A 26,439-nucleotide genomic window follows, 5' to 3' on the forward strand; every position below is an offset into this window, starting at 1 on the left:
ATGATCCAGCAATTCCACTCCTGGGCATATATGCAGAAAAGTTGATAACTCTAATTCAAAGAGATACATGCACCCCAACGTTCATAGCATAACTATTTACAATAGCCAAGACATGGACTCAACCCAAGTGCTTAAGAAGATGTGGTGTATATATATATATATATATATATATATATATACACACACACACACACATACATATATACACATACACACATAATGTGGTATGTATATAGATATATATAATGGAATATTACTCGGCCACAAAAAAGAATGAAATATTGCCATTTGTAGCAATGTGGATGGATGTAGAGAATATTATACTTAGTGAAGTCAGACAGAGAAAGACAAATATCATATGCTATCATATGCTGTCACATATGCTATTCCACTATATGTGGCATCTTAAAAAATGATACAAGTGAACTTATTTACAAAACAGAAACAGACTCACAGAGATAGAAAACAAACTTGTGGTTACCAAAGGGGAAGGGAGTGGGGAAGGGATACATTAAGAAGCATAGGATTAACAGATACAAACTACTGTACATAAAATAGATAAGCAACAAGGATTTACTGTAAAGCACAAGGGACTATATTCAATATCTTGTAATAACCTATAATGGAGAATAATCTGAAAAAGTATATAGATGTATATAACTGAAAAAAAGAAAGAATGTCATGTGAGGACAGAGACATTGATTGAAACCATGGAGGTAAAATTAAAGAACAGCAAGGATTGCTGACAGCCACCAGAAACTAGGGGGAGACAAAGGAATCTTCCCCAGAGCCTTTGGAGCAACCATGGCCTTGCTGATACCTTGATTTTGATTTTGCACTTCTGCTCTCCAAAACTGTAAGAGAATAAATTTCTTTTGTCCTAAGCCTCCTAGTTTGTGGTACTGTAATTTGTTATGGCAGCCCTAGGAAACTAATACATATGGTATGTGAATTAGATCCTAATAAAGGTGTTCTGTTCTGTTTTGTTTTGTCTTTTAAGGGCTCTGGGTTTAGTTTGTCATAAGTGGAAATTTATATACTCTTGTGGCAGAGAGCATTGGACGTCTAAAAGACAAAAGATGGCCCTAACCATGTAGATTTCTCCCAGGGGGACATGAACTTATGTTTTATTGCATATGGAACTGTCTTGGCTGTCGGGCAGTATAATTCAGTCATTCCTAGGTCTTTTATTCTTCCTTATCTGAGAAACCTTCTCCCACCTCCATTTAATTCTGTAACTGGGCCACAAACAAAGAAATCTTGTTCTCTCCATTTCCTTACTTCATTTATTTTCTCAGTTTATCATAGGTTCTCAGATCTCCTAAGAACAGACTGTACTAGAAGACAGTCTAAGATACTCTGCATTCTCCTACACATGCAAATTTCCCCCAAGTAATGTTCATTATCCAAAATTGGACACTGTCTCATTTGTACCCTTGGGATTTTAATTTACAGAGATGACTGAGCGATAACATGGAGAGGTCAGTGCATTGAAAGAAGATTTGTGTTACCTGCATTTTCTGAGAGGAGGGGGGTCACCACATGGTAAGCACCAGGTTTGATAAGAAGGCAGAAGCAGGAACAAGGGGAAGGCACAGGCCAGAGCCTTAAGTGGGGTTTCTGCAGGAAAGGCAAGGTAGGGCAGAGCAAACAGTTTAGGATTGGCTACTTTGATTAATTTCAGTCGGCTTTTGGTTACACGGGTGGTCTCTGGTTGCTGTGGGAAGATTTAGTGCAGGGGAAATGTTGGCTTGGTACATGAGAGTTAGATAAGAATGTGTGTAAGTTCCAGACAAGCTGAATTTCGGGAGAAAGGTAAACACTTTGGCTGTGATTAATGGATATAGGATAAACATATAGAATCTAAGAAAACACAGTAAGAACAGATATCCAATTACTTTTTACCTTGGACTGAGTCCCTTATCTACTCAAGTACAATGCCTGATAGGTTAACGACTAAATAATATTCCCTGATTGTTTGGAGCCTTAGCCCTGGGAACTAAACTTTTGTTCCTACTTTATCCAGTCATTAAATGTCCTAAATCCTGCATCCCTCCTAACTGCCAGTCTGTCCTAACGTATCTGTTCATGTCACTCTATCATCAATGAAAGATCAAAACAAAATTTTAGTAGCTCCCTACTGCCCTCAAGATACAATGTTCTGAACTTACAGTATTTGAAAAAGAATAGATACATGTATATATATATATATATATATATATATATATAAATATATATATATATATGTATATAACTGAATCACTTTGTTGTACAACTGAAACTAACACAACATTGTTAGTCGACGATACTCCAATATAAAATTAAAAGTTTGGGGGTTTTTTTGTTTTTTGTGTGTTTTTGCAGTACACGGGCCTCTCACCGTTGTGGCCTCTCCCGTTGTGGAGCACAGGCTCCGGACGCGCAGGCTCAGCGGCCATGGCTCACGGGCCCAGCTGCTCCGCGGCATGTGGGATCCTCCCGGACCGGGGCACGAACCCGTGTCCCCTGCATCGGCAGGCAGACTCTCAACCACTGCGCCACCAGGGAAGCCCCCAAGTACTCTTGAGTTTCAAAAAAAAAGATAAAATGTTCTTTGTAAATTACTTAAAATTTATTTTTGAATAGCTAATGCAATATAGCCACTCTACAGGAGGAAAAGTCTCCCTTTACTCTTATCCTCTGTTCCCTTCCTCCAAGGCAATCAGTGTTAACTATTTCTTATGTATCTTTCCAAAGAATTTTACACACATATAACAAATACACATATATATTCTCCCACAACCACCATTTTTTTAGCCAAATATTTGCATACAAACACTGCTGCACCTTGCATTTTTCTCTATATTGTCTTATTCATATATCATCTTGCACAATTGTGAGTGTATCTGGAGCGGAAATCTCTTGAAGTAGAATTACTGAATTGTGTTTTTGATAGGTGTCTCCAAATTGCCGTCCATAAAAGCAGTAGTATTTGGATCCCCATCAGCAATGAACTCACCCTCATCAACATGCGCAGCATTTGCCACCTGAGCCCAGCTCACATTCCACAGACCTGTCAGTGAGTTCTGTGACTTCCAACTGTCAATATCTACATCCTTATGCCTGAGGGTTCACCCTCCCCCAACCACAACTGCAGATGGTTCCCTGTAGGATTGCAGAGTTGGGGAGATGAAGAAGGGTCAAAAACATAGAAAATTCCTCTCCCTCTCCCACCTCCTCGACTGAAAAACGTGCACAGCCTAAAAGTTGAGTTATGTTTTATTTGGCAGACAAGACTGAGGACTTCAAGCCTAGGACACAGCATCTCCGATCACTCTGAGAGACTGCTCTGAAGAAGTGAGGGAGAAGCCAGGATATATAAGAGTTTTTGCCACAAAGACCTGGTAGACAAAACATCAAAAGATTACTGTTAATTAAAGAAAACCAGATATCTCAAGTTAAGGAATTTAGTGCTTTTCTATGTGTGGGAAGATGCAAGAGTCTGGGCTCACTGAAATCATTCCTTTGATATGCGCCTCAGCTATCTGGTACCAGTATCCTGTGTTTTCTCATTCTGAGTCTCCTCTGGGTGCAATGTCAAGAGTGACTTCAGCAGTTGACTGCTAGATGGTGGACATCTTATTTCTCTCCTGAGTTCCCTCAGGGCTCGGGGCAGCCGTAATGTGATGACTTGCTTTATTTACTGATATGGCAGGTAATATTTTTCTTTTTTTGTTGTTTTTTTGTTTTTGTTTTTTACAACTTTATTGGAGTATAATTGCTTCACAATGGTGTGCTAGTTTTTGCTTTATAACAAAGTGAATCAGTTATACATATACATCTGTTCCCATATCCCTTCCCTCTTGCATCTCCCTCCCTCCAACCCTCCCTATCCCACCCCTCCAGGGGTCACAAAGCACCAATCTGATCTCCCTGTGCTATGCCGCTGCTTCCCACTAGCTATCTACCTTACGTTTGGTAGCGTATATATGTCCATGCCTCTCTCTCGCTTTGTCACAGCTTACCCTTCCCCCTCCCCATATCCTCAAGTCCATTCTCAAGTAGGTCTGTCTCTTTATTCCTGTTTTACACCTAGGTTTTTCATGACATTTTTTTTCTTAAATTCCATATATATGTGTTAACATACTGTATTTGTCTTTCTCTTTCTGACTTACTTCGCTCTGTATGACAGACTCTAGGTCTATCCACCTCATTACAAATAGCTCAATTTCGTTTCTTTTTATGGCTGAGTAATATTCCATTGTATATATGAGCCACATCTTCTTTATCCATTCATCCAATGATGGACACTTAGGTTGTTTCCATCTCTGGGCTATTGTAAATATTTTTCATTCACACACCCCTCCACACACACACACAAGGGTCAGCCTTCACCCATGACTTTTCAGCTCATTCTTCCCTTGGGTGGGATAATTCTGAGGTTGGTATATTGCACTATCTCTCAGAGTTTTTCCACAAGATAGCTAGCTTAATAATGTACTTTTCAGGATTTCCCTGGTGGGTCAGTGGTTTAGAATCTGCCTGCCAATGCAGGGGACACGGGTGCTAGCCCTGGTCCAGGAAGATCCCACATGCTGCAGAGCAACTGAGCCCATGCACCATGACTGCTGAGCCTGCGTGCTGCAACTACTGAAGCCCATGCACCTAGAGCCCATGCTCTGCAACAAGAGAAGCCACTGCAATCAGAAGACCACACACTGCAATGAAGAGTAGCCCCTGCCTGCCACAACTAGAGAAAGCCCACATGCATCAACAAAGGCCCAATGCAGCCCAAAATAAATAAATAAATATATATATATATATTTTTAAATGTACCTTTCATTAGCTGCCTCACTTTTTCTATGTCACTTCCCTACTTCCCTTTCCAGTGTCCCCTCCCAGCTACCCAACTGGAAGTGCTTTCCTTGGATTCTTTTTGTTGGAATTAAAATTAGGCAAAAGTGGGGTGAGCAAGCTCTACCTCTGCAAAGATAATTGAGCTACTTCTTGTTATGTGGTCCAAATGTCCCTACATCACAATGTTGATATTTTTCAGTCTCTTGGAAACTAACCTCTTTGAGACCATGAAGCTTTAATAAAAGCTTTATATAAAACAGATGTCTGTGCCAGAATAAATTCACTAAATTACCTGTTTCAAAAATAAGAATATTTACCTTAATCTCAGGAGGAATCCTGAGAGAATGTATGCTCTTTTCCTGTAGGTTGGCAGTGAAATTATTCTTAGGTCATGGAAAACAAAGGGAAATAAACAACATGTTGACTTTAATAGGAAAGAAAAAAAAAGATGTAGACTTTTAAAACCTTTCTAATAGTTTTTTCAAAACGCCTAACAGCTAACAAGTTAAACAACATGGTGGGGGGAGTGGGGGGCAGAGACTAAATGAACTTCACTTAAATGCTTCTTCACTGATGTAATTTTCTTCTAAGAAAGAGATTTATGTTCAGACACAGGTAGATAAGAACAGTAGCTAAGTGTAAGTTATATTCTTAGAACTTTAGATTTATTACGTCTAAATAATAATAAGATTAGCTCAAGATGGCAGAGTAGAAAGACGTGAGCTCACCCCTTTCTTACAAAAACACCAAAATCACAACTAACTGCTGAACAACCATTGACAAAAAAATACTGGAACCTACCAAAAAATATAAGCTACATCCAAAGACAAAGAAGAAGCCACAATGAGATGGTAGGAGGGGCACAACTACAATAAAATCAAATCCCATACCAGCCAGGTGGGCAACCCACAAACTGGAAAACAATTATACCACAGAAGTTTCCCACAGGAGTGAAAGCTCTGAGCCCCACATCAGGCTTCCCAACCTGGGGGAGGAAGAGTCTCCAGAGAATCTGGCTTTGAAGGCCAGTGGGGTTTGATCACAGGACTTCCACGGAACTGGGAGAAACAGAAACTCCACTCTTGGAGGGTGCACACAAAGTCTCATGTACACAAGGATCCACAGGACAAAAGAAGTGAGCCCACAAGAAACTGGGCCAGAACTACCTGCTAGTATTGGAGGGTCTACTGCAGAGGTGGGGGGTGGGCATGACACAGCGTGGGGACAAACACACTGGCAGCAGCAGTTCTGGGAAGTACTCATTGGTGTGAGCCCTCCCAGAGGCCACCATCAACCCCACCCTACAGCCTGTAGGCTCCAGTTCTGGGTCACCTCAGGCCAAAAAACAAACAGGGTGAGAATACAGCCCCACACATCAGCAGACAAGTGGATTAAAGTTTTACTGAGCATGGTCCTGCCCACCAGAGGGACAAGTCCCAGCTCCACCCACCACCAGTCCCTCCCCTCAGGAAACTTGCACAATCCTCTTAGATAGCCTCATAGACCAGAGGGCAGACAGCAGAAACAAGAAGGACAATCCTGCAGCCTTCAGAAAGAAAACCACAATCACAGAAAGTTAGACAAAATGAAATGGCAGAGGAATATGTCCCAGATGAAGGAACAAGGTAAAACCCCAGAAAAACAACTAAGTGACGTGGAAATAGGCAACCTTCAAGAAAACGAATACAGAATAATGATAGTGAAGATGATCCAGGACCTTGGGAAAAGAATGGAGGCAAGGATTGAGAAGATGCAAGAAATGTTTAACAAAGACATAGAAGAACTAAAGAACAAACAGAGATGAACGATACAATAACTGAAATGAAAAATACACTAAAAGGAATCAAGAGCAGAATAACTGGGCTTCTCTGGTGGTGAAGTAGTTAAGAATCCGTCTGCCAATGCAGGGGACATGGGTTTGAGCCCTGGTCTGGGAGGATCCCACATGCCGCGGAGCAACTAAGCCCATGTGCCACAACTACTGAGCCTGCGCTCTAGAGCTTGCAGGTCACAACTACTGAGCCTGTGTGCCACAACTACTGAGACTGCGTGCCTAGAACCCGTGCTCTGCAACAAGAGAAGCCACTGCCATGAGAAGCCCGCGCACTGCAACGAAGAGTAGACCCCATTCCCTGAAACTAGAGAAAGCCCATGTGCAGCAATGAAGACCCAATGGAGCCAAAAATAAAATAAAACAAAAAATAAATAAATATTTTTAAAAAACAAAAAAACAGCAAACCATTAAAAAAAAAAAAAGAGCAGAATAACTGAGACAGAAGAACAGATAAGTGACCTAGAAGACAGAATGGTGGAAATCACTGCTGTGGAACAGAACAAAGAAAAAAGAAAGAAAAGAAGTAAAGACAGTCTAAGAGACCTCTGGGACAACATTAAACACACCAACATTCATATTATAGGGGTTCCAGAAGGAGAAGAGAGAAAAAGGACCTCAGAAAATATTTGAAGAGATAACAGCTCAAAACTTCCCTTATATGAGAAAGGAAACAGTCACCCAAGTCCAGGAAGCACAGACAGTCCAAAGCAGGATAAACCCAAGGAGGAATATGGCTGAGACACATAGTAATCAAGCTGACAAAAATTAAAGACAAAGAAAAAATATTAAAAGCAACAAGGGAAAAACAACAAATAACATAAAATGGAACTCCCACAAGGCTATCAGCTGATTTCTCAGCAGAAACTCTTCAGGCCAAAAGGGTATGGCATGATACATTTAAAGTGATGAAAAGGATATCACTGGTGGGTCAGTGGTTAAGAATCCGCCTGCCAGTGCAGGGAACATGGGTTTGAGCCCTGATTTGGGAAGAAGTCACACGCTGCAGAGCAACTAAGGCTGTGCACCACACCTACTGAGCCTGTGCTCTAGAGCCTGTGAGCCACAACTACTGGGCCCATGTGCTGCAACTACTGAAGCCCATGCTCTGCAACAAGAGAAGTCACTGAAATGAGAAGCCCGCATACTACAACGAAGAGTAACCCCTGCACACCGCAAGTAGAGAAAGCACAGGTGCAGCAACAAAGACCCAATGCAGCCAATAAATAGATAGATAGATAGATAAATAAAGTGATGAAAGGGAAGAAGCTACAACCAAGAATACTCCACCCAGCAAGGTTCTCATTCAGATTTGATGGAGAAATCAAGAGCTTTACAGAGAAGCAAAAGCTAAGAGAATTCAGCATCACCAAATTCAGCTCTGCAACAAATACTAAAGGAACTTCTCTAGGCAGGAAAGAGACCAGCAATGTAGAATGACCTTTTACATATATAGACTGCTATATCTAAACCTCATGGGAACAGCAAACCCAAAAACTACAATAGATACACACACACAAAAGAAAAAGCAACCCAAACACAACACTAAAGATGACCATCAAACCACAAGAGAAGAGAACAAAAGAGAAAGGGAATAAAAAAGACCTACAGAAACAAACCCAAAACAATTAAGAAAATGGCAATAGGAGCATACATATCGATAATTACTACATGTAAATGGATTAAATGCTCCAGCCAAAAGACATAGACTGGCTGAATGGATACAAAAACAAGACCCGTATATATGCTGTCTACAAGAGACCCACTTCAGACCTAGGGACACATACAGACTGAAAGTGAAGGAATGTAAAAAAGATATTCCATGCAAATGGAAATCAAAAGAAAGCTGGAGTAGCAATTCTCATATCAGACAAAATAGACTTTAAAATAAAGACTACTAGAAGAGACAAAGAAGGACACTACATAATGATCAAGGGATCAATCCAAGAAGAAGATATAACAATTATAAATATTTATGCACCAAACATAGGAGCACCTTAGTATACAAGGCAAATACTAACAGCCATAAAAGGGGAAGTTGACAGTAACATTCATAGCAGGGGACTTTAACACCCCATTTTCACCAATGGACAGATTATCCAAACTGAAAATAAATAAGGAAACACAAGCTTTAAATGATACATTAAACACAATGGACTTAATTGATACTTATAGGACATTCCATACAAAAACAACAGAATACACTTTCTTCTCAAGTGCTCATGGAACATTCTTCAGGATAGATCATATCTTGGGTAACAAAATAAGCCTTGGTAAATTTAAGAAAATTGAAATCGTATCAAGTATCTTTTCCAACCACAACGCTATGAGACTAGATATCGATTACAGGAAAAAAAATCTGTAAAAAATACAAACTCATGGAGGCTAAACAATACACTACTTAATAACCAAGAGATCACTGAAGAAATCAAAGAGGAAATCAAAACATACCAAGAAACAAATGACAATGAAAACGCAACGACCAAAAATCTATGGGATTCAGCAAAAGCATTTCTAAGGAGAGGTTTGTAGCAATACAATCCTACCTCAAGAAACTAGAAACATCTCAAATAAACAACCTAAACTTACACGTAAAGCAATTAGAGAAAGAACAAAAAACCCCAAAAGTTAGCAGAAGGAAAGAAATCATAAAGATCAGAGCAGAAATAAACGAAAAAGAAATGAAGGAAACAATAACACAGATCAATAAAACTGAAAGCTGCTTCTTTGACAAGATAAACAAAACTGATAAACCATTAGCCAGACTCATCAAGAAAAAAAGGGAGAAGACTCAAATCAATAGAATTAGAGATGAAAAAGGAGAAGTAACAACTGACACTGCAGAAATACAAAAGATCATGAGAGATTACTACAAGAAACTCTATGCCAATAAAATGGACAACCTGGAAGAAATGGACAAATTCTTAGAAAAGCACAACCTTCCAAGACTGAACCAGGAAGAAGCAGGAAATATAAACAGACCAATCACAAACACTGAAATTGAGACTGTGATTAAAAATCTTCCAACAGGGCCTCCCTGGTGGCGCAAGTGGTTGAGAGTCCGCCTGCCGATGCAGGGGATACGGGTTCGTGCCCCGGTCTGGGAGGATCCCATATGCCGCGGAGCGGCTGGGCCCGTGAGCCATGGCCGCTGAGCCTGCGCGTCCGGAGCCTGCGCGTCCGGAGCCTGTGCTCCGCAACGGGGGAGGCCACAACAGTGAGAGGCCCGCATACCGCAAAAAAAAAAAAAAAAATCTTCCAACAAACAAAAGCCCAGGACCAGATGTCTTCACGGGTGAATTCTATCAAACATTTAGAGAAGAGCTAACACCTATCCTTTTCAAACCCTTCAAAAATATAGCGGAGGGAGGAGCAATCCCAAAATCACTCTACGAGGTCACCATCACCCTGATACCAAAACCAGACAAAGATGTCACAAAGAAAGAAAACTACAGGCCAATATCACTGATGAACATAGATGCAAAAATCTTCAACAAAATACTGGCAAGCAGAACCCAAAAGCACATTAAAAGGATCGTACACCATGATCAACTGGGATTTATCCCAGGATGAAAGGATTCTTCAATATATGCAAATCAGTCAACATGATACACCATAATAAATTGAAGGAGAAAAAGCATATGATCATCTCCATAGATGCAGAAAAATTTTTCAGCAAAATTCAACACCCATTTATTATAAAAACCCTTAACAAAGTAGGCATAGAGGGAACTTTCCTCAACATAATAAAGGCCATATATGACAAACCCACAGCCAACATCATCCTCAATGGTGAAAAACTGAAACCATTTCCACTAAGATCAGGAACAAGGCAAGGTTGTTCACTCTCACCACTATTATTCAACATAGTTTTGGAAGTTTTAGCCACATCAGAGAAAAAAAAGAAATAAAAGGAATCCAAATCAGAAAAGAAGTAAAGCTGTCACTGCTTGCAGATGACATAATACTATACATAGAGAATCCTAAAGATGCTACCAGAAAACTATGAGAGCTAATCAATGAATTTGGTAAAGTAACGGGATACAAAATTAATGCACAGATGTCTCTTGCATTCCTATACACTAATGATGAAAAATCTGAAAGAGAAATTAAGGAAACACTCCCATTTACCATTGCAGCAAGAAGAATAAAATATCTAGGAATAAACCTACCTAAGGAGACAAAAGACCCATATGCAGAAAACTATAAGACACTGATGAAAGAAATTAAAGATGATACAAGCATGTGGAGAGATATACCATGTTCTTGTATTTGAAGAATCAACATTGCAAAAATGACTCTACTACCCAAAGCAATCTACAGATTCAATGCAATCCCTATCAAACTACCAAGGCATTTCTCACAGAACTAGAACAAAAAATTTCACAATTTGTATGGAAATACAAAAGACGCCGAATAGCCAAAGCAATCTTGAGAAAGAAAAACGGAGCTGGAGGAATCAGGCTCCTGGACTTCAGACTATACTACAAAGCTACAGTAATCAAGAAAGTATGGTACTGGCACAAAAACAAAAATATAGATCAATGGAACAGGATAGAAAGATCAGAGATAAACCCATGCACATATGGTCACCTTATTTTTTATAAAGGATGCAAGAATATACAATGGAGAAAAGATAGCCTCTTCAATAAGTGGTGCTGGGAAAACTAGACAGGTACATGTAAAAGAATGAAATTAGAACAGTCCCTAACACCATACACAAAAATAAACTCAAAAATGGATTAAAGACCTAAATGTAAGGCCAGACACTATAAAACTCTTAGAGGAAAACATAGGCAGAACACTCTATGACATAAATCACAGCAAGATCCTTTTTGACCCACCTCCTAGAGAAATGGAAATAAAAACAAAAATAAACAAATGGGACCTAATGAAACTTAAATCTTTTGCACAGCAAAGGAAACCATAAACAAGACGAAAAGACAACCCTCAGAATCGGAGAAAATATTTGCAAATGAAGCAACGGACAGAGAATTAACTTCCAAAATTTGCAAGCAGCTCATGCAACTCAGTATCAAAAAAACAAACAACCCAATCCAAAAATGGGCAGAAGACCTAAACAGACATTTCTTCTAAGAAGATATACAGATTGCCAACAAACACATGAAAGAATCCTCAACATCACTAGTCATTAGAGAATTGCAAATCAAAACTACAATGAGGTATCACCTCACACCAGTCAGAACTGCCATCATCAAAAAATCTACAAACAATAAATGCTGGAGAGGGAGAATAGCTATCATCAAAAAATCTACAAAGAATAAATGTTGGAGAAAAGGGAACCCTCTTGCACTGTTGTTGGGAATGTAATTTGATACAGCCACTATGGAGAACAGCATGGAAGTACCTTAAAAAACTAAAAATAGAACTACCATACGACCCAGCAATACCATTACAGGGCATGTACCCTGAGAAAACTATAATTCAGAAAGAGTCATGTACCACAATGTTCATTGCAGCTCTATTTACAGTAGCCAGGTCATGGAAGCAACCTAAGTGTTCATCGACAGATGAGTGGATAAAGAAGATGTGGCAATAGAACTACCATATGACCCAGCAATCCCACTACTGGGCGTATACCCTGAGAAAACCATAATTCAAAAAGAGTCATGTACCAAAATATTCATTGCAGTTCTCTTTACAATAACCAGGAGATGGTAACCACCTAAGTGTCCATCAGCAGATGAATGGATAAAGAAGATGTGGCACATATATACAATGGAATATTACTCAGCCATAAAAAGAAACAAAATTGAGTTATTTGTAGTGAGGTGGATGGACCTAGAGTCTGACATACCGAGTGAAGTAAGTCAGAAAGAGAAAAACAAATACCCTATGCTAACACATATATATGGAATCTAAGAAAAAAAAAAGGTCATGAAGAATCTAGGGGTAAGATGGGAATAAAGACACAGACCTACTAGAGAATGGACTTGAGGATATGGGGAGGGGGAAGGGTAAGCTGTGGCAAAGTGAGAGAGTGGCATGGACATATATACACTACCAAACGTAAAATAGATTGCTAGTGGGAAGCAGCCATATAGCACAGGGAGATCAGCTTGGTGCTTTGTGATCACCTAGAGGGGTGGGATAGGGAGGGTGGGAGGGAGGGAGACGCAAGAGGGAAGAGATATGGGAACATTTGTATATATACAACTGATTCACTTTGTTATAAAGCAGAAACTAACACACGGTTGTAAAAAGCAATTATACTCCAATAAAGGTGTTAAAAAAAAAAGTGAAAGTGGGGGAGGAGACTAAAAAAAAAAAAAAGATGTGGCACATATATACAATGGAATATTACTCAGCCATAGAAAGAAATGAAATTGAGTTATTTGTAATGAGGTGGATGGACCTAGAGTCTGTCATACAGAGTGAAGTAAGTCAGAAAGAGAAAGACAAATACCATATGCTAACACATATATATGGAATCTAAAGAAAGAAAAAAAAAGGTTCTAAAGAACATAGGGGCAGAACAGGAATAAAGACACAGATGTAGATAATGGACTTGAGGACGTGAAGAGGGGGAAGGGTAAGCTGGGACAAAGCGAGAGAGTGGCATGGACATATATACACTACCAAATGTAAAATAGATAGCTAGTGGGAAGTAGCTACATAGCACAGGGAGATCAGCTTAGTGCTTTTTGACCACCTAGAGGGGTGGGATGGGGAGTGTGGGAGGGAGACACAAGAGGGAGGAGATATGGGGATATATGTATATGTATAGCTGATTCACTTTGTTATAAAACAGAAACTAACAGAGCATTGTAAAGCAATTACACTCCAATAAAGATGTTAAAATAAATAAATAAAATAAAGACTGTTATATGAGACAAAGAAGGACACTACAGGGCCTCCCTGGTGGCGCAGTGGTTGAGAGTCCGCCTGCCGATGCAGGGGATACGGGTTCGTGCCCCGGTCTGGGAGGATCCCATATGCCGCGGAGCGGCTGGGCCCGTGAGCCATGGCCGCTGGGCCTGCGCATCCGGAGCCTGTGCTCCGCAACGGGAGAGGCCACAACAGTGAGAGGCCCGCATACCGCAAAAAGAAAAAAAAAAAAAAAAGAAGGACACTACATAATGATGGATGGATGAATCCAAGAAGAATATATAACAATTTTTAATATATATGTACCCAACATAGGAGCACCTCAATATATAAGGCAAATACTAACAGCCATAAATGGAGAAATCAACAGTAACACAATAATAGTGGGGGACTTTAACACCTCACTTTCATCAATGCACAGATCATGCAGACAGGAAATCAATGAGGAACACAGGCCTTAAATGACACATTAGACCAAATATTTATAGAGCATTCCATCCAAAAGCAGCAAAATAAACATTCTTCTCATGTGCACATGGAACATTTTCCAGGATTGACCACATGCTGGGCCAAAAAGCAAGCCTCAGTAAATTTAAGAAAACTGAAATCATATCAAGTATCTTTTCCAACCCCAATGCTATGAAATTAGAAATCAACTATGAGAAAAAAACTGTAAAAAACACAAACACATGGAGGCTAAATAAATCAAAGAGGAAATAAAAAAATACTTAGAGACAAAAGAAAACAAACGCACAATGATCCAAAACCTATATGATGCAGCAAAAGCAGTTCTAAGCGGGAAGTTTACAGCAATACACTCTTACCTCAGGAAACAAGAAAAATCTCAAATAAACAACCTAACCTTACACCTAAAGCAACTAAAGAAAGAAAAACAAACAAAACCTAAAGTTAGTAGAGGGAAAGAAATCATAAAGATCAGAACAGAAATAAATGAAATAGAGACAAAGAAAACAATAGTAAAGGTCAATGAAACTAAAATCTGCTTTTTTGAAAAGATGAACAAAATTGATAAACCTTTAGCCAGACTCATCAAGAAAAAAAGGGAAAGGACTCAAATCAATAAAATTAGAAATGAAAAAGAAGTTACAATAGACACCACAGAAATACAAAGGATCATAAGAGACTACTACAAGCAACCGTATGCCAATAAAATGGACAACCTAGAAGAAATGGACAAATTCTTAGAAAGGTACAATCTCCCAACACTAAACCAGGAAGAAATAGAAAATATGAACAGACCAATCACAAGTACTGAAATTGAAACTGTGATTTTAAAACTCCTAAAGAAGTCCAGAGGGCTTCACAGGTGAATTCTATCAAATATTTTGAGAAGAGCTAACACCTATCCTTCTGAAACTCTTCCAAAAAATTGCAGAGGAAGGAAAACAAACTCATTCTATGACGCCACCATCACCCTGATACCAAAACCAGACAAAGATGTCACAAAAAAAGAAAATTACAGGCCAATATCACTGATGAACATAGATGCAAAATCTTCAACAAAATACTAGCAATCTGAATCCAACAATATATTAAAAGGATTAAGTGGGATTTAATCCAGGGATGCAAGGATTTTTCAATATCCAGAAATCAATCAGTGTGATACACCATATCAAAAAATTGAAGAATAAAAACCCTATGATCATCTCAATAGATGTAGAAAAAGCTTTTAACAAAATTCAACACCCATTTATGGTTAAAAAAAAAAACTCTCCAGAAAGTGGACATAGAGGAAACATACCTCAACATAATAAAGGCCATATATGACAAACCTACAGCTAACATCATACTCAAGAGTGAAAAGCTGAAAGCATTTCCTCTAAGGTCAGGAACAAGACAAGGATGTCCACTCTCGCCACTTTTATTCGACATAGTTTTGGAAGTCCTAGCTATGGCAATCAAAGAAAAAGAAATAAAAGGAATCCAAATTGGAAAATAAAAAGTTAAACATTCACTGTTTTCAGATGACATGACACTATACATAGAAAATCCTAAAGACACTACCAGAAAGCTACTAGAGCTCATCCATGAATTTGGTGAAGTTGCAGGTTACAAAATAAATACACAGATTTCTGTTGCATTTCTATACACCAACAATGAAAGATCACAAAGCGAAATTAAAGAAACAATCCCATTTACCATTGCATTAAAAAGAATAAAATACCTAGGAATAAACCTACCTAAGGAGACAAAAGACCTGTACCCCAAAAACTATAAGATGCTGATGAAATAAATTGAAGATGACACAAACAGATGGAAAAATATACCATGTTCTTGGATTGGAAGAATAAATATTGTCAAAATGGCTATATTACCCAAGGCAATCTACAGATTCAATGCAATCCCTATCAAATTACCAATGGAATTTTTCACAGAACTAGAACAAAAAATCTTAAGATGTGTATGGAGATACAAAAGACCCTGAATAGCCAAAGCAATCTTGAGAGAGAAAAAAGGAGCTGGAGGAATCAGGCTGCCTGACTTCACTCTACTACAAAGTGAATGACTATAGTCATCCAAACAGTATGGTACTGGCACAAAAACAGAAATATAGATCAATGGAACAGTATAGAAAGCCCAGAAATAAACCCACACACCTATGGTCAATTAGTCTAAGACAAAGGAGGCAAGAGTATACAGTGGAGGAAAGACAGTCTCTTCAATAAATAGTGCTGGGAATACTGGACATCTACATGTGAAAAAAAATGAAAGTAGAAAATTCTTTAACACCACACACAAAAATAAACTCAAAATGTATTAAAGACCTAAATGTGAGACTGGACACTACAAGACTCTTAGAGGAAAACATAGGCAGAACACTCTCTGACATAAATTGCAGCAATATCTTTTTTGATCCATCTCCCAGAGTAATGGAAATAAAAATAAAAATAAACAAATGGGACCTAACTTAACTCAGAAGCTTTTGCACAGCAAAGGAAGCTATAAACAAAACAAAAGACAACCCACACAATGGGAGAAAATATTTGCAAATTATGTGACCAGCAAAAGATTAGTCTCCAAAATTTACAAACAGGTCATGTGGCTTAATATCATCAAAACAAACGCCAAATCACAAAATGGGCAGAAGACCTAAATAGACATTTCTCCAAAGAAGAGGCACATGAAAAGATGTTCAACATCACTAATTATTAGAGAAATTCAAATCAAAACCACAATGACGTATCACCTCACACCAGTCAGAATGGCTATCATCAAAAAATCCACAAACAATAAATGTTGGAGAGGGTGTGGAGAGAAGGGAACCCTGCTACACTGTTGGTGGGAAAGTAAATTGGTACAGACACTATGGAGAACAGTATGGAGGTTCCTTGAAAAACTAAAAATAGAGCTACCATATGATCCTTCAATCCCACTCCTGGGCATATATCCAGAGAAAAACACCATCCGAAAGGATATATGCACCCCAGTGTTCATTGCAGCACTATTTACAATAGCCAAGATGTAGAAGCAACCTAAATGTCCATCGACAGAGTAATGGATAAAGAAGATGTGGTACATATATACAATGGAATATTACTCAGCCATTAAAAAGAATGAAATAATGCCATTTGCACCAACATGGATGGACCTAGAGATTGTAAGTCTCTAGGTGAAGTAAGACATACTGAGTGAAGTAAGTCAGAGAAGGAGAAATATCATATGATATTGCTTATTTGAGGAATCTTAAAAAAAAAAGATACAAATGGGCTTGTTTGCAGGACAGAAGCAGACTCACAGACTTGGAGAATGAACTTGTGGTTACCAGGGGGGAAAGGTTGGGGGGGATAGTTAGGGAGTTTGGGATTGACATGTACACACTGCTAAATTTAAAATGGATGAGCAGGGCTTCCCTGGTGGTGCAGTGGTTAAGAATCCACCTGCCAGTGCAGGGGAGCCCTGGTCTGGGAAGGTACCTCATGCTGCAGAGCAACTAAACCTGTGTGCCACAACTACTGAGCCTGTGAGACACAAATACTGAAGCCCAAACACCTGGAGCTCATCCATGTTCCACAAAAAGAGAAGCCACCACAATGAGATGCCTGCACACTGTAACAAAGAGTAGCCCCTGCTCACCGCAACTAGAGAAAGCCCGTGCACAGCAACAAACACCCAACACAGCCAAAAAAAAATTTTTTTTAATATTTTTTAAATGGATGACCAGCCGGGGACCTGCTGTGTAGCACAGGGAACTCTGCTCAATATTATGTAACAACCTAAATGGGAAAAAAATTTGAAAAAGAATAGGTACATGTATATGTGTAACTGAATCACTTTGCTGTACACCTGAAACTAACACAACATTGTTAATCAACAATACTCCATTATAAAATAAAAAGTTAAAAAAAAAGACATAACAACAAGCATTGGTGAGGATGTGAAGAAATTAGAAGCCTCATACATTGCTACTGGGAATGTAAAATGATGCAGCTGCCTTGAAATGATTTCACAGTTCCTCTAAATTTAAACATAGAGTTATCATATGACCCAGAAATTCCATTCCTGGGTATATACCCAAGAGAAATGAAAATGTATGTCACACACACAAAAAAAGTACACACAAATTTTTATAGCAGCCTTATTCACAATAGAAAAAATAAAATATTGTATACCTATGCAATGGAATACTATTTAGCAATAAAAAGAAATCAAGTATTGATATATGCTACAACATGGATGAGTCTTGAAAACATCATGTTAAATGAAATAAACCAGTCACAAAAGACCACATATTCTATGTAATCATTTTTATGAAATGTCCAAAATAGGCAAATCTATAGACAAAAAGTAGATTTGTGGTTGCCAAGGGCTGAGGGAATTGGAGGTAATAGGGAGTGGCTACTTATAGGTACAGTGTTTCTTTTAGGGATGAAGAAAAGTTCTAAAACTGATTGTTGTGATAGCTGTACAACTGAGTGAACAAACTAAAAGCCATTGAATTGTTTACTTTAAATGGGTTAATTGTAATCAAAATAAAGCCGTTATTTAAAAAAAAAAAAAGAGTATATTCTACATCAGTGTAGAAAGTGGAGGGAACAAGCTTGAAGTAAGAGAGGCCCTGAGAATAATAGTATGTTTTTTCCGATGAGAAAAAAAAATTTTTTTAATAAAAAAGAAAATGGAATAATAATTCACATGCTTGTTTTTTTGTTGTTGTTTTTGTTGGGTTTTTTTGCGGTACACGGGCCTCTCACTGTTGTGGCCTCTCCCGTTGCAGAGCACAGTCTCCGGACGCACAGGCTCAGCGGCCATGGCTCACGGGCCCAGCCAATCCGCAGCATGTGGGATCTTCCCGGACTGGGGCACGAACCCGTGACCCCTGCGTCGGCAGGCAGACTCTCAACCACTGCGCCACCCGGGAAGCCCTTACATGCTTGTTTTGATGATTAAATGAACGAATAGATGTAAAGTATTAGCACCTTCCCTGGCATATAATAAAGGCTCCATAATTGGTAGTTATTCCCATGAAAACAGTTTTTACTCGTATGGCATTGTGTGTTCTAGAAGACTAGAAGAACACATCCCATGAGAGTTCTTGACCCTGAGAACAGCCTAGGGAAGGGCACTACATAAAGTGTTCATTAGACAGAAACCCCACATCTCAGCAGAGTGCAAATCAAGAAGACAGCACAGTCTCCTTTCCCATACTTGGATTGCTCAGGCAGTCCAGACTTCTATAAATGTGTAGAAGGAGGCATCACAGGAGTTGCTACGTATAAGAATAGACAGAACCTCTTGCAATACTGGCATAGGCATATCCTCCCCTCTGAGACCATTGCTTTTGCTACTCCTACCTACCACTTGCAATGTTAATGTTACCAATTCCAAAAACAACTTTTAGAGATGCAGCAACACCACCTCCTCTTCAAAGCAAACTGTGCTTTGTTTGTTTGTCTGTTGGTTTGTCTAAGCAAAATTTGGAGGTGAGAGGTAGAGGGTAGGAAATGGGAGTTAGTAGAGAGAGTATGTACTATATATATCATGGCATCTCTAATGATATAGCAGAAAGAGCTGGACTAAGAACCATGGAGGCACAGATCTAATTCTGGCTCTTTCAATGAGAGAGTTTGTGAACTTGGGCAGACTTACTTAGTTGGCCTGTGAACAGCCATATAAGAAACTACATGCAAGTGCTGTCAACTTGACCTCCAAAGTGTATCTCAACTCTATCCACTTCTTTCTATATATTCTATCACGTAAGCCGACCACTATCATTTCCTATCTAGGATATAGCAACAGCCTCCTCTGGATTTCTTGTTTCCCTGCTGACCCCACTACAGTTTATCCAAGACCCTGAAGCAGAGGAATATTTGAGAATTTTAAATCTTAGGAAAAAAGTCCATACTTATAATAGCCCTCATGATATTAATCACCCCCTGCCAAAACCTCTCTTACCTTATTGTGCTGGCAGACTCTAAGGTGGCCCTCATGGTGTCTGCCTGGTATTCATGCCTTGTGTAATCTTCTCCCCTTGAGTAGATGGGACCTGGACATGTTTTTACTCAACAGGATACAGCAAAGATGATGGAGTTCACTTCACTAATAATATTTCATAAGATTGTAACCCATCTTGCTAGGAGACTCTCTCCTTTGTTGGATTTGAGGAAGCAAGCAACCATGTAGGGAAGGTCCTCAAGGCAAGGAACTGAGGGCAGCCTTCAGCTGACAGCTAGCAAGAAATGGAGGCCCTCAGTCCAACAGCTTAAAAGGAAATGAGTTATATCAACAACTTCATTAGCTTGGAAGTAAATCCTCAGATGAGCCTTGGATGAGAACCTAGCCCTTGTCAATACCTTGACTGCAGCTTTGCAGAAGGTCCAGTAAAGCTGTGCCTGGATTCCTGATTCACAGAAATGGTGTCATTTTAAGCTGATAAACTTGTAGCAATACCTAATGCAGCAATACCTAATTCTTATCTTCCACCACACTCCTCCTCATCCTCTATAATCTACCTACACTGGGCCTTCTTGCTGCTGTCCCTGTATGTCAAGGTTATTCCCTCCTAAGGCCCTTACACTTGCCACGCTCTCTGCCTAGAAGACTCCTAACCCAACTCTTCACTTAGTTGACTTTATCTTGTCATTCAGGTCTTAGCTCTAGTGTTCATTCTTATCTACCTAAGTAGCCACCCTGACATTAGCACATCATACGGTTTTAGTTTTCTGCATAATGCTTTTTACTACCAGTAAAAATTTGCTTATTCAGTTTCTTTACCCTAGAACGTAAGCTATTTGAGCTCGAGGACCTTGTCTATCTTGTATGCCTAGAACCTAAAACAGTGCCTGGCAACATTCCTTCAAAACTTGTTATCATTAAATGATCATTGGGCGATATTTAAGTTCCATCCAGTGCCAAAATGATCTCAGGTCCATAAAAGGGCATATACAAAGATGTTCATTGTAACAGTATTTGTGGCACAGTGAGTGGGAGATAATCTGGGTGTCCATCACTGGGAGAGTTGATAAGTAAAATGTGCTAGATGCACACGTGGAGAGCTATGTAGCAATTAGAAGCAACAGATCAGATATGCACATTGAAACACGGCTGGACTGAAAGCATAGACTCAAGACTAAGATGTATAAGTGCACATTTTTTATAAACAAAAATACGGGTGCACACAAAAATACATATTTTGTAAGAACAATACAAATAGAACCACGTTAAATGGATTATAATGCTTTACTATAGGAGGGGAAGGAGATGCAAGTGGGAAATGAGGTTAAGAGGGAATAAGTAAAACAAGAGAAGGACCTTACACAGACTAACCATGAGAATGTGCTGGAATTGGGCTGTAGGATAATTTAGTCTTCTGCACCTGAGAACCCAAATTAAGGCCAAACAAAATTGTGTGGTTCAGAGATCATAGGAGACATCATAGGGTGTCACCAGCCTAAAGATAGGACGTTTTGGGTTAAATACTATAAGGTGACCAACACTAGAAGGCTCACTCATGACTCCCACTATTCCCTCCTTCTCCTTATGGAACCAGGCATCTGGGTGCTTCCAAATTTTCTCTCACCTTTCTCTCAAATAGTCTCCACCTCTCTTGGGTCTCTATCGTGATTAGACTTAGGTTCAATTGTCACGACACTGCTGCTTCACAGGTGATGCTATGCTCTTTCAACAGAAAGTATATAACATCTGATTATCTCTTTTTGTGTGATATAGAGCAGTTAATGATCAATGCGCAGTCTTTATGTCAAGGTCTCTTTAGTCTTTGATTATCTGAGGCTAATTTTCTAGTATATTCCTCAGGAAGAGCTCATGGGAACAATGTTCGCTGAGTTTTTAAATGTTTGTAATGGTTTGTCTGTAACTTTTGGAGTTGAAAGTCAGCTCAGAAGAATATAAATCCTTGGCTCACATTTTCTTAACACACAATGAATTTTCAAACCTCTGTGTTATAGCTTATAACTTTTCTCCACCTGGAATGTCCTTCCCACTTGTCACCTGTCAAACTCTATTCAGCCATCTGGGCCCAGTGGTGGCTTTCTACTACTAGGAAAGCGTTCCTATCTCCTCCGGACAGAATTAAGTTCTATTTTCAATAGTGCAACATTATGGGAACTTTGTGGTCCAGTGGTTAAGAATCTGCCTTCCAATGCAGGGGACACAGGTTCAATCCCTGGTCCAGGAACTAAGATCCCACATGCCATGGGGCAACTAAGCCCACGCACCCCAACTAGAGAGCCCGTGTGCGCAACTACTGAGCCCACAGGCTCTGGAGCCCGCATGCCACAACTAGAGAGAAGCCCATGTGCTACAACTAGAGAGAAGCCCGTGCACTGCAACTAGAGAAACCCACGCACTACAGCGAAGTGCCTGAGCACCGCAACAAAAGATCCTGCATGCCACAACTAAGACCCAATGCAGCCAAATAAATAAATAAATAATTTTTTAAAAAAATAGTGCAACTTTATACATTCCTGTAGTACATCACTTAACACATTATATATAGCTACAACTTATTAAACACTGTGTGCTGGGCACAGTTGAGCCATGTAGTGGATTAATTACATGAAGTGCACTATATGTGCACTTGTACACGTGTGTGCTTGCTTTGGAATTTTTAATTGCCTAATGTTTTTGTTTGCCTAGTTTTCTAGGCAAACAAAAGAAACGTGTGGGGCTTCCCTGGTGGCACAGTGGTTGAGAGTTCACCTGCTGGTGCAGGGGACGTGGGTTCGTGCCCCGGTCCGGGAAGATGCCACATGCCGTGGAGCGGCTGGGCCCATGGGCCATGGCCACTGAGCCTGCGCGTCCGGAGCCTGTGCTCTGCAACGGGAGAAGCCACAACAGTGAGAGGCCCGCGTACCACAAAAAAAAAAAAAAGAAAGAAAGAAATGTGTGTTTTACTTTTTCTTTGGTGACGTCATTTAATTTTCAATCACTATATCATCCCTAAACTTTCACCTAGCTATCTCTATCTCAGTACATGTCAACACTTTGGGTACCTTAGGATTCATTTTCCTGGAGAAACGTCCCTCAGAGCTTTCTAAGCTGCTCCCATCTGGGCTGCAGGCTCTCAGGTGCTGCTATCGGAGGTTTACCTTCGCCGTCACCTGGGAATTCTCTTTGCCTCTTTTTGGGGGGTGGATTTCCTATTTCCTGGATCTTATATTATTCCTTTTCTTCAGTTACTTTCCTGTAACTCAGCTATTGGAGATTAAAACTTACTCTATCCTCACATGTGATTGATAGAGTGCCAACTTTATAATCCCAAGCTGATAGGTTTTTCTCTCAGAATATTAAAGACATTGTTCTACTGTCTTCCAGTTTTCAGTGCTGCTGTTGAGTAGCCAATGCCATTATGATTTTGAATCCTTTATGGGTGACTTTTTTCAACCTGGAAGCTTTTCCCAACCTCTTTTTATCCCAAGGTTCTGAAATTTCAAGGTGAGGTGGCCTGGTGCACTCAGTGGGCCCCATCAATCAGAAACTCAATTTTGAGAAAATTTAAAAACTTATTTCTCCAATAACTTCCTCCTCTCTACTTGTTTGTTTGTTTCTCTCTCCATGGAACTCCTATCATTCAGATATTGCGTCTCTTGGGCTGATTTTCTGATTTTCCTATATTTGCTTTCCTATTTTCCATCTCTTTGTCTTTTTGTTCTATTTTCTGAGACATTTCCTCACCTTTAATTTACAATCATACTTAAAAAAACTTTTCAGGGCTTCCCTGGTGGCGCAGTGGTTGAGAGTCCGCCTGCCGATTCAGGGGACACGGGTTCGTGCCCCGGTCCGGGAAGATCCCACATGCCGTGGAGTGGCTGGTCCCGTGAGCCATGGCCGCTGAGCCTGCGCGTCCGGAGCCTGTGCTCCGCAACGGGAGAGGCCACAGCAGTGAGAGGCCCGCGTACCGCAAAAAAAAAAAAAAAAAAAAAAAACTTTTCAGACAGTCATTTTTACATTTCTTAAAGTGCAATTATGAAAAAAACAAATACTAACACCTAGTACAGTGCCTGACACATGGTAATAGGTGCTGAGTACATAGTTTTCGAAAAATGAATGGATTTCAACTCCCAAACTGCCACTTGGAATTAAGGGATCAAAACAGCTGACAATAGCTTTTTTCCATCTTCTTGCTTCCTCCCACTCTGGAGTTGGTTGGCCTGAGCACTCTCCTTTGTGCCCCATAAAACTGAGGAAATCAAGGACTTTGTGCTCACAGACAGGTGAAGGGATGCCAGATCTGTCAAGATTAAGAAAAATAAGGAGAATCTGAAGTTTAAAGTTTGATACAGCAAATACTTTTATACCTTGGTCACCACAGACAAAGGCAGAGAAACTGGAAATCTGTCCCTGCTCCAGGTTTGACAGTGAAGGAGCTGAAATGAACAAGGCATGCTGTTTTGAACTGTATTTAAATCTTTTGAATTTAAAAAAAAAAAAGCAGCTGAAATAGGCTTCATGAATTTCCCATTGTCCTCTTTTTCTTAGAAATAATTACTACCAGTTTAGTTTTAAAAGTACTTTTGAGTTAATAACATGCTTTTCCATGTTGTTTATATAGGCTAATTTTTTCTAAGAAGCCAATAAATTTAAAAGAAACAATTATTCAAATAAGCTTATTTGCATGGTAAAACTAATAAACAAACGGATAACTGCTCTGCTAAAATATGGTAAAAAGCAAGTGAAAAAATAATGTAGCAGTAACTGTGTGCTCATTTCATGTACTAAATCATTTAATACTCATGACAGCCCTATGAGTTAGTTACTGTTGTTATCCCCATTTTATAGAAAGGGAAAGTAAGACACAGAGAAGTTGAATAACATCTGCAAAGTCATACAACTATTTTGTGACATCTACTGATTTTTTTAATTTCTATCTATTGATTTTTTAATTTCCATCTGATTTTTATTTTTGAGATCTTTTATTCACTAAATACAGCTTTTTCAAACCATCTCATTCTTTCTTCGTGAAAGTTATAGCTTCTTTTATTAGAGTGGGACCATGATTTGTAGGACTTAATTTTTTTGATTCCTCTATTGTCTCAGTTTCCTCCAAATTCTTTTCTCTTTGCTTTTATCTCTACTTTTTCATGCTGAAGACTTTCCTCAAATGTCTGGCAATTCTTATTCATTTATGGGTAAGTGTGAGGCACTAAAACCCAATAAGAAGACCTGTGCGGGGAAATAGGAAGTATTGGCTTGTCGACTCCATTGTAGAATGATAGTCAGGGGCCAAGCTATGTGCGAGGGGACACCTCCTCCCAAATGTGTCAGCATCTCTAGGTCTTTTTTCCTGTAGTGGTCATTTTCCCCAGGGAGAAATTCTCCCTCTAGTTCCTTACCTTGGTGAGTGTCAACCTGGCTGCTAGCATTCTGGGAGCCAAGTTAGCGAAAGAGGCTTTAGAATCTTACTTTGCAAGATATTGATTTCCACTTAATCCCCCTGCTTTCCTCAGAGCTCCCTGCCTTTCCGCTATACCTGAACCTGGTGTCCCTAATTCAATGCCCTTCCATTTTCTGTTGGGGCAGGGTGCTTGGCTGCCGGGGGTGTAAAAAGGGATATAAGAGCCTAACTGCTTTACTTACAGAATTTCAACCCATTTTTCTGTCTTTAGCCGCACCCCTCACCCCTGCCTTCAGAGATAACTGATACCACACCTCCTGAGATGTTCCAGGCTCCTAAAGCAAGGTTTTGCTTCCTGGCTTCTCTCTCTGCAGGCAGTATGGTTCAGATTTCCCTGGTCTGCTAGATCAGTTAGCCCATCTGCCTTTTGGCTTCCAAAGTTGGATTGACATCTCTCAACTGCTCTTCTATATCCTACTTTTGTCTCTCCTCATGTTCTCTTCTTCCTCATAGTTTTATCTCTCTCTCTCTTTTTTTTTTTTTTTTTGGCTGCATTGGGTCTTCGTTATTGTGTGTGGGCTTTCTCTAGTTGAGGCGAGCAGAGGTTACTCTTCATTGTGGTGCGTGAGCTCTAGGCGCGCGATTTCAGTAGTTGTGGCATGCGGGCTTCAGTAGTTGTGGCTCGCGGGCTCTAGAGGGCAGGCTCAGTAGTTATGGCGCACGGGCTTAGTTGCTCCACTGCGTGTGGGATCTTCCCAGACCAGGGCTCGAACCCATGTCCCCTGCTTTGGCAGGCAGATTCTTAACCTCTGCACCACCAGGGAAGTCCCATATATCTTTTTTAATACCTAAGTCTCATCTGGTTGGAGATTCAGGAAGGAGCAGAGGTAAATGCAAGTATCCAATCTTCTGGGTTGAGCAAGAAGCCTGTCCTTTGAACCTCTCTGTTATGCCGCCTCTGTATATAGCCTGCATATCTATCCTCCACGTAGATTACGATTTTTCTTGAAGGCAGAAACCTGAAAATAAAAACTTTCTGGGCTTGGACCCCTGACAAGATGGAGCAGAAGTTTCTTCCAGGAATGAAAATCAGGGCTGCAAGCTTACA

General features: G+C 39.8%; 1 pseudogene; it reads left to right on the forward strand.

The window, feature by feature from the left end:
- The first annotated feature begins 1,473 nt into the window (after nt 1–1,473).
- On the forward strand, nt 1,474–24,372 carry LOC132499485 (large ribosomal subunit protein eL38-like; annotated as a pseudogene).
- The last annotated feature ends 2,067 nt before the right edge of the window (nt 24,373–26,439 follow it).

This window comes from Mesoplodon densirostris, chromosome 11, assembly GCF_025265405.1.
Source record: "Mesoplodon densirostris isolate mMesDen1 chromosome 11, mMesDen1 primary haplotype, whole genome shotgun sequence".
Classification (NCBI taxonomy): Eukaryota; Metazoa; Chordata; class Mammalia; order Artiodactyla; family Ziphiidae; genus Mesoplodon; species Mesoplodon densirostris.